The following is a 12,445-nucleotide window of genomic DNA, read 5'->3' as shown; positions in this document are numbered from 1 at the left end:
GTTCCTTCTTTCCTTCCGTCTGTCCTTCCTCCCTCCTTCCTTCCCTTTCTTTCCTCACCCTACCTTCCACCCTTCCTTCTTTCCATCCTTCCTCTTTTCCTTTCTCCCTCCCTCCTTCCCTCCCTACCTCTTACCTTCCTTCCTCCCTTCTTTCCTCCCTCCTTTCCTTCCATCTTCCTTCCTCCCTCCTTTCCTTCCCTTCCATCTTCCTCCCTTCCTTTCCTTCCCTTCCTTCCTCCCTCCTTTCCTCCCTCCTTTCCTTCCTCCCTCCCTTCCTTCCTTTCCTCCCCTTCCTTTCCTTCTCTCCTTGACTCGAGGACAACAGGAGGGTTAAACCACCAATTCTACTTTTTACTTTTTTCTCTTCATCATCACTACTCAAACGCCTCCCTGTACACAGATCTGAAGAGAGAAGATGCAGCTTTTCAAACAAAAATCTCAGAGGTAGTAAAACATACTTTAAAATGTGCTTATAATAATCATTTTTCACCTAAAAAAGGATTTTGTTTTTTATAGGTTAGAGATTTTTCAGTCTGTTAAAAGTTCAGATTCTCATACGTTTTACTTGTGTTTTTACTCTTTGAGGTTTCAGCTGCTCTGTAGATATAATTTACTCTGAGCTGACAAACCTCAGTAATTGCTACTCTTAACATTTCAGTTCAGACACTTTCTGACCCTGAATCATGAGGTCAAGTCAAGTTACATCATGAGGATGGGCACTCATGTAACCTTCACTTCTCTCCTTGATTGTGTGTTATAAAACTTCCTCTAACTCCTCTCCTCCTTCTCTCTCTCTCTCTCTCTCTCTCTCTCTCTCTCTCTCTCTCTCTCTCTCTCTCTCTCTCTCTCTCTCTCTCCTTCTCTCTCTCTCTCTCTCTCTCTCTCTCTCTCTCTCTCTCTCTCTCTCTCTCTCTCCCTCCCCCCCCCTCCCTCTCTCTCTCTCTTCAGCAGCAGCAGCTGAGCTTCATCACTTGACAGAAAGTCCTCAGATCAGCAGCTGTGTTTGGAGAGGAAAATCTTTTCTTTTTAAAATAGAGTAATTTATTGTTATAATGAAGGAACTCTCCTTTGACACATTGCTGCTGTCTTTTGCACATTTATGTTTATTCTGTAGTTTTCTGGACGGAGCTCGCGCTCAGGAGGCAGCTGGTGATGATGATGCGCTCCGGCGGGGGTTGACATGGCAACATAACGGGCAGGTTTTCAGCATCCTGAGCCGCGGCTCTCAGTACCGGCCATCCGGCAGGAGGCAGACCGGGTCCACACGTCCCGACAGCACCGTGGTCGTCCTCAGCAGCGCTAATGACACGGTCTCTCCCGCGTCCCGTGGATCCCCGCGCGTCCCCGCAGCCAGCAGCGCTGCGCAATTACGCGCCATGAGGCGTCAGCAGCAACAGCCACAGACGCCACCGGCGGACAGCGACGGAGACTCTGCCCCGGTCAGAAGAGAGGACATGATGGTCGGAGACGATCCGTACAACCCGTACAAGGTGTCAAACTATTACCCCTATTATAACTACTACAACTCCTACTACAGACCAAGAAACGGGCTCAGCCCCGGCACGGATACGGCACCAGCTACCACCAGAACGGTAGGAAACTGACTCACAGGCCTTTTTACTCTCATATATTTCTCTGGAATAAGCATTCAGATGTTTTACTGAAGTAAAAGTAGCAGAAAGTAGCCTAAAATTTAAATATTTATATAAAATACAAGAATCTCAAAGTGACAAAGTACTTTATGCATGTGCAGTTCTGCCTCATTTCAGTTTTCGCTCATATTGTGTTAAATATTTAAGCTCATGTGACCTCATAGTCATCATCACATTGGGCAATGAGCCACCATCACAAATATTTTCTCATATTTCATATCTGTTCCTTTTTTTCCCCCAATATATAATAAACCAATGTGTTCATATTTATTATCTAGATAGTATAAAAGTTCAGCAACATGATGGCCTGTAAACAACAATAATCTCTTTTATATTTATATATATATATGTTGTCCAGTATCACTACCTTGTCTCAGGTGGTTTTACAGTCTGCACAGCAACACTCCTCTGTCCTCAGACCCTCGATATAAAAAATAAGTGAAAAACTCCCCGAAGAAACCTTAACCGGGTAAATAAAAACAGAAGGAGCCTCCTGGAAGATCATCAGAGGAGGGATCTTTCTCCCGAGACTGCCAGACAAAAACAGATGTGTGTACAGATTAACCGAGATAACAAAATGACATAAATACAACACGAAAAAACAGGAAGACACAATTACAGACAGTCTTTAAACACATACACGCCTTTTTTCTTTCATACAGATTCGTAGGTTGATATTTCATTTTTGATCATTTGAGAAGGTGAAGAATTAAAACATTTACTTTACTGTTATAACCTGCTGTCAGGACTTATGTTTAAAGGGGAATTCCACTAAATGTCATCTTGTGTTGTAAATAGTATATTTCATCCTCACAGGGTGTCATAATGACCACCGACTGAGCTAAAGTAAAACCAGGAGTCACATTTAAGATGGTCACACCCCAAAACCCTGTGATGTCATAATGATTGACAGATATCCGCCTACAAGGTTAAAGGCTCTTGTAGCTGTGGCTTACAACAAAGTCTCATTACGCTCCAAGCTTTGGATGCAATCGAAAGAAGAGAATCCTTAGACTGAGCACAGCTTTCATCTGTCATCCACTAAAACAAAACTAACTGTCTGAACGAGGGATCCGGCTCCACAGGTTGTTAAAAAACATGCCTTTCATTCTTTTGCTTCATCTGAATCGGTTCATTTACATTCATGTACTATTTAATGCATTCACTAACCTAAACCTCGTCTAACAGGAGCCCTGGACCCTGCAGATGTCCTGAGCCCATTACTGCACTTATTATTATGTTCAATGTTGATTGATTGTGTCACTGTGCCTCTCTCTCTTGTCTTTACTCATCCTTTCCCCCTTTTCTCTTTCTCTCTCTCTCTCCTTCAACCCCAACCAGTCAAGGCAGATGGTCACCTACTTAGAGCCCGGTACTGTTTGAGGTTTCGTCCATTAAAGGGGAGTTTTTCCTTCCCACTGTCGCCAAATGCTGCTAATGTGGGAATGTTGGGTCTCTTTAAATTAAATTAAAGAGTTCAGTTTAGACCTGCTCTGTGTGAAAAGTGCCCTGAGATTACTTTTGTTGTGATTTGGCGCTATATAAATAAAGATTGATTGATTGATACAGTCCTGCCAGCAACTTTCACAGTGATAATGCTAGCATGTTGACGATTAGCAGGGGTAATGTTGGTTAAGCCTGCTAGCAACGTAAATACAGAAGTTACAAAGGTAAAGCTGAAGCTGATGAGAAAGTCGTTAGTTTTGCAGGTATTTGGTCATAAACCGAAGTATTGGACGAAATAATGGTGCTTGATGACGTCAAACCCATTTTTATTCATTGTATATAGTCCAGTATCACAAAGATGTCTCTGGGATGTTTACAGTCTGTCTAGCAATATTTCTCTGTCTTCAGACCGTCGATACAAATAAGGAAACACTCCTTAAAACACTTTTTAAAAAACAGAATGTCCTCAGGAAGAGGAGTGACGTGGAGAGATCACTTTACCAGAACCGAAAGACAAAAACAAATATTCAAATGTGTACAGATTAACCAAGATAGCAAAATTACAGAAATACAGCATCGGAAACAGGATGACAAAATTACACAAAATGATGACTAGTCACGTGACTCCTAAGTGAAAATTCACGAGATCAAAGCTTCTATAATTCATCTACTGGGAACATCAATGTGTGAACTTTCACTGCATCTCAAATCACATACTTATGTTAGTGCACTATGTACTTACTTGTATGTAGTGCACACATTTCAACAGGTTAGTGTCTCAAATGATGATTAGCTAGTTAGCAAGCTAATGTTATCATTCGCGGTACCAAATCATTACAGACTGCTAAATTAACCCTATAAACCCTACTGATGGCTTATATGTGACAACAGTATAGTGGTGCTAAGTGCAGAGAACCCATGTATAATTTACACTTGTATAATGCGGCGATGTTCACCATAGTTATAACGTCCTCAGCCATTTCCTGTTTGAAAAGTGGCTCCTCCCCTTCTGCGACAGAGCCAAGATGGCGACCGTTGAGGGCGAGAAGTGTCCATAGTTCCACACTCAACTTTTCGACCGTTTGCATTTTTCCATACTTCTCAGTGTGAACATACTTATGCACTCATGATTTGAGACACAGCATTCATTTCACAGCAGTCTATCCAATAGTTGTTGAGATATTTCGATAAAGTCAACCTCATGGTGACAGCAGAGGGAAAAGTCAGGAGTCAACTAAAGTCAGACAGATTCATCCTCTGGGGAACATGAATGTCTGAACCAAATCTTATGCCAATCCACAAAGCAGCTATTGAGACATATCACATGCTTGTTGCAGAGGAAACAGTCAGAGGATCAGCAAAACTGTCCGAGTGTTTCATGACAGTCCATCTAATAGTTGTGGAGATATTTTAGTCTGGATCAAAGTGGTGAAACAACTGACAGACCAACATTATCATCCATAGAGCTGAGCTGTTACTTTGACTAAGAAAGGTTAATCCAGGCTGAGGTCCCCTAGTTACAAGACAGACTACAACCAACATCTCCTTTATTCTGCTCTGTTGTGAGAGGAAATACATTTTCAAGCCAGGAAGGGGTAGTAGTCTGTCTTTTTCCATTACCATTTTCATGACACCAGGAATCTGTTGTGATTTACGGTAGTGGTTTAAGTAAGTCACAGTTTCCTTTTCTCCAGGACAGGATTAATGAGGGTTAAGAGAACGTTTTCCCTCAAGGAATCAGTGAAGTTTCACATTATTCGGACTGTGTTGTGTCTTTGTCCTGATTGCAGGTCTTCCTGATCTGGTTCCTGATCCATATTACATCCAGATCGGCACCTACGTCCAGAGACTTCCCATGTACAACCTGCGTTGTGCTGCCGAGGAGAACTGCCTCGGCTCGTAAGACAACACACAGATAACTGCTGATGTTTTTTAATATCAGAGGGAGGAAAAATGTTGAATATAACTCTCCTTACAATCCTAACTCCTGTTCTACTGAAAACACCCTGCTGTAAAGATGCTGAACTAATCTAAATTCAATTAAGGGACAGGTTCAGAGTTTTTCAAGTCTGTATTAAACCAACAGTCAGGAGTCCAAAATGAACATGAAGTGTGTTTTTCTTGCTGTAATGATTCCTCCTGTTCATACTGACCATTAGAAGATCTAAGCTCTAAGCTTCTGTAAATAAACTCCACCTGAATATTCAATTAGTCGTTCATGAAAAAATGGGCTTATGCACTACTTAAAATAAATGTGCAAACTAAAATTTAAACTATAAACCCTCCTCTCTTCTCCTCTCCTTGTTTCCTCCAGTTCTGCTACTTACAGTCAAGATTATGACACCAGGGTTTTGTTGAGATTTCCTCAGAGGGTGAAGAACCAGGGAACAGCCGACTTCATGCCCAGCAAACCTCGATACGCCTGGGAGTGGCACAGCTGTCACAAGTAGGTAACTAGTAGAGGCTGTAAGTTAGTGCCAATATCAGTGTCTGTCTGAGCTGTATCTGATGTCACTGTTGCTGCTCAGTCATTTCCACAGCATGGATGAGTTCAGCCTGTACGAGCTGCTGGATGTCCAGACTGAGAGGCAGGTAGCCGAAGGACACAAAGCCAGCTTCTGTCTGGAGGACACTTCCTGTGACCCGGGATACTACCGACGCTACGCCTGCACCTCACACACTCAGGTACACACACCGTTATCTGCTTTTGCTGGTATCATCTTGTTCTTTTTAAATAATTCTTGTTATTAATGATGTTTTTTTCTTCTTCTCGTGTGTGTGTGTGTTCAGGGTTTGAGTCCAGGTTGCTATGACACCTACAACGCTGACATCGACTGTCAGTGGATCGACATCACCGACGTTTCTCCTGGAAAATACATCCTCAAGGTCTGACAGCTACAGAGATGCTTCTGGAATAAAAATGTATTTCCAATTAAATTACAGAATCTGTGGTTGGTTATATGTGAAAATAATTGACAGATGATTTAATGAGGGAGATAATCATTGATTGTGGTCCTACTGAATTCTATAATAATGTCACCCGATGCAGAGAGTTGCATACATTGCATTTGTTAACAAGTAAAGCAGTGATTAACACGAGCCTTGTCTTTTAAGGTACTGCTTTAGGAGAAGTTCCCTATCACATGATGACTGTTGTTGTTTTCCTGGCAGGTGACGGTGAACCCGAGGCAGCAGGTTCCAGAGTCCAACTTCAACAACAACGTGGTTCGCTGTGACGTCCAGTACACCGGCACCGCCGCTCATGTCTCTGGATGCACCATGACTTCGTAAGACACTTATTTCATACACGTGATGCTTCATTGGATGTCAAGCAATCAGTCAATCAGTCAATCAGTCAATCAGTCAATCAGTCAGTCAATCAGTCAGTCAATCAGTCAGTCAATCAGTCAGTCAGTCAGTCAGTCAATCAATCAGGCAATCAGTCAGTCAATCAGTCAATCAGTCAATCAGTCAGTCAGTCAATCAGTCAGTCAATCAATCAGTCAGTCAATCAATCAATCAGTCAGTCAATCAATCAGTCAATCAATCAGTCAGTCAGTCAATCAGTCAATCAGTCAATCAGTCAATCAATCAATCAGTCAATCAGTCAATCAGTCAATCAGTCAGTCAATCAATCTTTATTTATATAGCGACAAATTTGAAGACAACTCTTCACATGAATGAAATACATTTTCAGCCCTTTCATGTTAATCCTTAAAGTAAAATGACAATTATGTATTTTTAAGGCTTCACACATGAAAATTAAAGTTACAGATCTATTCACTCTCTGTTTTAGATCTGCAACTCAGTAAGAAGAATATCTGTAACTTCTTAAACTATATGGTTCCCTTTTTTAAACATTATCTGTTAGTATTTAATGATCCATACTTTCTATCAGTGGTTGATTTTGTTTTTTGTTTGTTTCTTTCAGGAACTGAGATGAATTCTGCAACCTGAGCCTGAAACACAACCGGAGGAAGCTACAGAGCAGTGAAGCTTTATGTTACATCTCACTTTAATAACTCAATTTTAACCAGATTAAAGAAAACAATTATTATTAAAACTGTTGTAAAAACACCTGAAAGTGATTTTTTCAGTCAAAGCATGAACTGATCACTAGAGTAGTATTACCCAATAACATTATACTTTAATAACTGGCAGATGATCAGTTTACAATGGAGGCAAAATGAGCGTTTTTGTGCACAACAGGAGGAAACTAACACCTGGACTTGTGTAAAAAGTTTCAGGTTCTGGTTTTTTACTTGAGTTTTTCCATTTTGTGAGAATTTGTACTTTTTTTATTCTTCTACATTTATCTGACAGCCGGTGTTACTGGTTATTTCCTTTCTTTGTACATTTATTTTTTTTACATCCAACAAAAAAACAAATATGAGAAATAATTACACAACAATTAGATGACGACTTTTAAATTACTCACCAACTATTTTGATAATTGATCGTTTGGAGCCATTTTTTAAAGAGAAAACGCCAAATTTTCTGATCTCAGCTTCTTAAATGTGAACATTTTCTAATTTCTTTCATCCACAAACGTCATCTTGGACTTTTGGAACTCAATTTACCATTTCCTGACATTTTATGGACCTAACAACTAATTGATTAATCAAGAAGATAATCAACATATTTATCAATAATGAAAATAATCATTAGTTGCAGCTGTAATTTATGCATATGGCCAAATGCCAGAGAAGACAGTGTACAGATGATTTTTTTAAGAGCTGCTTTAGTTGGCAAACTAGTTGATCTATAGAAAATGAATCAACTATTCTGATAATAAATTGATCTTTTCTGTCATTTTTCAAGCCAAATATTTCAAATCTGTCAGATTATTGATTATCTTTGGGTTTTTTGGATTAGGAGAATTTTAAGATGCCACTTAAAACATCTCATAGCCAAACGACTTTTTATTTGCAATCATAATTGTCTTTGTTATAAATATTTCACCCTTCATATTTCACTTGTTTTATGATCTTTTACATAACAAGCTTGTTTTTCTTTAGACCACAAAAAACAGTTAATAACACCAAAGAAAACATCGTGATTTCATGATGTAGAAACAGTTTATTTTCTAATTTTTTTTCTGTGATTAACAAGCTGACAAAACACACTTTTACACACTGAGACATTATAATAATTTTGTGATTTCTTACATGCATGTTCTCTCTGGGCTTTAGTAGACGTCCTTTATACAGTATGATGTAACTTAAAGATCATTTGATGTTTTAAACTACAGAAACTCTCAGAGTAAAGCTGTTTTAAAGTTACTACAAGGAACGTTTAACTGGTTAAGAAACAGTCTCATGATGCCTCTAAAAGACCTACAGAAGCATCCATCAGTGAGAAGATTGGTTATTTCTATAGTTATTTTAAACACCTGCCAGTGGTTCGTACTCGACACAAAACTAAACAAAAAGATTTATGGCACACAGACTGGGGACAAAGACAATACTGTGACTGGAAGAGGATATTTCTCTTTGTTTGATAAAATTAAAAGGCAAGGCTAATTTATCTGTATATGACATTTCAACAACAAGGCAATTCAAAGTGCTTTACATAAAACATAAAATGCATCAAAACAGGATATAAAAGCAACACAAGGCAAAGTAAAAAGCCATTTAATGATGATTAAAAGTGTTAAATGAGAAATGAAATTAAGCCAAAATAGATTATGATGGATATAACAAGACTAGGTAGAAGAGGGAGAACAAGATGAGAGCACGAGAGAGGGGACATGAAAGAGGGAACAGCATTTATTGAGCGAGCTAGAAAGTGAATGAAGAGAGCGAACGGCACTGAAGCAATAAAAGGAAGAAATAAAACGATACTTTCTGATTTTTCCACAATAATTACATTTTAATACACAAATAAACTCGTCCACACCTCCACACGACTCTGCAGGAAGCTGCTGCATTGTTGGATTTGGTGTGAATGCAGATTTACATGTAACTTCTGTTTTATGAACGCTGCTAAAATCAAGTTTTCTTTGCTTCACTGTCATCATGTTTCAGTTATTAACCTTATTCAGCCTCAATTAGAAACATGACAAATATTTTAAAAAATAGTATTAACAATAAGTAGGCAGTGATGCTCTTCGAAAATGCAGCCTTCATTTTGGGAAACAGTACCGCTTTTGTCCACATGGAGGTGCTATAATCAACAAGATGAAAGTTCCTTGTAGTAACTTTAAACTTCCTGTACTAAGGTTTCATTTATTCATGTGGAGTAGATCTTTGAGTTTTGGTGCTGAAAGTGATTTTAACTCATATAACTTCCTCAAAATGAATAAATTAAACCAAAAAGACCAAAAAACCCAAAATGATCCGATGGTGGAAATCCTGTTAATCGTCAGATTGTGTGTGTGTGTGTGTGTGTGTGTTGTATAGAGTGTGTGTTCAGAGAGTACAGTGTGTATGCTTGACTGACTGTAACTGTACATACCTGCAGAGCTGTATAGGCGAGCTCATTTTATCAACCTGCTTCACTGCTTCATATCACACTAATAAAATTTGCTTGAATGTGAACTGTGTCATCATGTGAATGTTTCTATTTTTATACACAGTGGAAACATCAAGACTTAACACCAGAAATATTATATATATTATATGTTATACTGTATGTAGTTCCAGGTTGATTTAATTACCAGAATATCTCTGAATGCTGATCTTTTGATCTCTGAACAAATGTATTTTGGGATGGATGACTGGATTGAATGCTGATATACAGTCATGTGATTCACCTTGTGGTTCAACCTGGACACACTGTCAGTGATGGACCCGGGGTCACTGGATGTTTCGGGTCTTATCATCAGGCACACTCACCCAGGCGACCCAGTCGGGGGTGATCAGCAGTGGCGTGCACAGATTTTTAGAAGGGCGGGGGCAAAAAGAAAAAAAGGGCACATACAGCGCGTACTCGCCACTGAAGAGGGCACTTTAGCGTGCGTTTTTGCCACCCAAGAGGGCAGTTTAGTGTATTTTGCCAACCTAAATACACTAATGATTTTATGATTAGCGCAAGTTTTTGCCACCCAAGAGGGCAGTTTAGTGTATTTTGCCCCCCCCTCGTGCCCCCTTGTGCACACCACTGGTGATCAGTGTGAAAAATAAACAATATATAAGATGAAAGCAACTTTCCTTGTGTCTGGTTGGGGTTTCTTGTGTCAGCACACTCCTCAAACATGACAGGTGTTTTTTTTTATTATACTGGTTATTCCGCCAGTTAACCCCCCGCTGTCAGCGCACCAAGTGAAGAAAACTGGTTTCCACAAACGACCCAAACACACAATAAACATACCTGCATCTCACCCATACTGTGTGGCATGCTCTACTTTATTAACATGGGTGTAGAAATGAAACACAAGAGGTTCTGCGGGCAGCGATGCAAATCGAGCAGTAAAGCATCCTGTGTCTGCCAGACGTTAACCGCAATTTCCTGAGTGGCGCTCTCAATGAACACACCTCCACCTCTGCACCTACACGACTCTGCACGTCTGGCTCTGTGCAAACCCAAGCAAAGCTGCACCCTCTTATGTTGGCAAACATGATAGGTCAGTTATCTTCCCTTTGACTGCAGCAGCTACAAAGAGAGATATAACTTTAGGTTAGGTAAGTTTTATTTTTCCGATCATTAACAAAGGAAAGAAGGAAGTTACACACCCTGTAACATACTGCTGACCTGCGATCGTTTCTTGTTCTCTTGACATTGAACATTCTCTCTCTCTCTCTCTCTCTCTCTCTCTCTCTCTCTCTCTCTCTCTCTCTCTCTCTCTCTCTCTCTCTCTCTCTCTCTCTCTCTCTCTCTCATATTTCAAACTCGTACGTCAGTTGAAGGAAAGAAGAGGAGAAACGAAACAGGAAGCAACAATCATTTCACTGAATGTTGAAGTCGACAGAGTAAACGCATGGATGTATAAAGAGAACAAAAGGAGGAAAACAAGAAGTCTGAGTAAAGGTGAGTTAATATTATGACATGACTGCTGGTATTTCAACCGCTGTGAAACAATCAGTTAATTATGGGTTATTGATCTGATCTGATTCACAGGCTTTCTCTCTACCACATCTCCCTCTCTTCATTCACTGTTGCAAAGCCCAACTTTACTTTTAACGTTATCAAATAAAGAGAAATGTCCTCCTGATAATAGCTGATAATAGTTTCACTTTTTGCGGTGAGAGAAAACCTGCAGCCAGTCAATACACATAGTATGTTTCAATCAATGTATTTCCGCCCCGAAACACTTTAAACAACGGAAGTCTACATAGTCTACTGCACAACAACGCGTTACAGTTTTAGAGATGCAGAAAACAAGGCTATCATTATTTTTAACGTCCAACAATTCACATTACTACTCGAAAAATGATATTTCTGCAGCCTTTTCGCCGCTCTTCGGTGTGTTCGCAGCGTAATGAGTACGACCTAATTGTTCAGTTGATTAAACTGTGTCAGAAAAATACCCACAGTACGAAATCACAGTGACGTCTTCAAATGTTGTGAAACAGATAATATCAAACTAACACACATGGTTGTAATTACAGGCAGGACTGTGTTTATTATAATGTGTATATCTCCAGTATTAATGGTTTATCTCTCACACTCCTGAAGATGAGTGAATCGGAGGAAGAGAGAGCAAAGTCTCCAACATTCAGCTATCTGTCTGGGAAGAGCGACCAAGATGATCCTTCAGTCGTCACTAATGAACCTCAACCCTCAGACACAAAGTAAGAGTTTCTACTGTAAACTAACTTGAAGATGATTCAGTGAGACAGTTTAAGAGTGTAGTATAGATATGAATGAAACACAGTGGTAAGAAATGATTAACTTCCTCCCTTCAGTTCTAATCTAGAACAGATCTTCATGTAAATGTTAGTGAGAGACTCTTAATATGTGGAGAGGGTTAAAGTAAGTACTTCCTTAAAGTTATGCAACCTCATCATCATGGCAGCAGTAAACATCACAACAATTGTAATTATTTCTTTTTTAAAACTTTCCCAATTCACGATTGGCAACATGACATTTACAGTTGGAAATGTCAGGCAAACAGTGGCGTCTTGTAGCTAAGTCCACTTTTTGCCATCTATTTAGCTATCCAGCCAACCCGCCGTCCCCCAATATTGAAATGTGTCACCTTAGATATACATCTCGGTATAATTGCGTCTGTTTCAGACATCGTGGGAATTCTACAGAGATCTTTAGATGTCTATGAGGCTTCCCTGCATGTTGAAAAACTATGCTAAAGGGGTACTCAGTGCATTAAACGCTGATGTTAAAGGGGTCCTGACCAAACATCCATATGTGATGGGTTGGGCGTGGAAACGGGATGGTAGGGAAAGAGC

The 12,445-nt window shown here is 39.7% G+C and overlaps 1 protein-coding gene and 1 pseudogene across 1 annotated transcript in view; both read left to right on the top strand.

Moving 5' to 3' along the window:
• LOC133979436 (uncharacterized) overlaps nucleotides 1-12,445 on the top strand; it is a 1,726,912-nt gene that overhangs the window by 1,698,728 nt on the left and 15,739 nt on the right. The gene's annotated exons all lie outside the window — the stretch shown is intronic.
• LOC133978620 (protein-lysine 6-oxidase-like) lies at nucleotides 1,053-7,146 on the top strand (annotated as a pseudogene).

The sequence above is a fragment of the Scomber scombrus genome, chromosome 4, assembly GCF_963691925.1.
Source record: "Scomber scombrus chromosome 4, fScoSco1.1, whole genome shotgun sequence".
Taxonomy (NCBI): Eukaryota; Metazoa; Chordata; class Actinopteri; order Scombriformes; family Scombridae; genus Scomber; species Scomber scombrus.
This window is presented reverse-complemented; position numbering and strand designations above follow the sequence as displayed.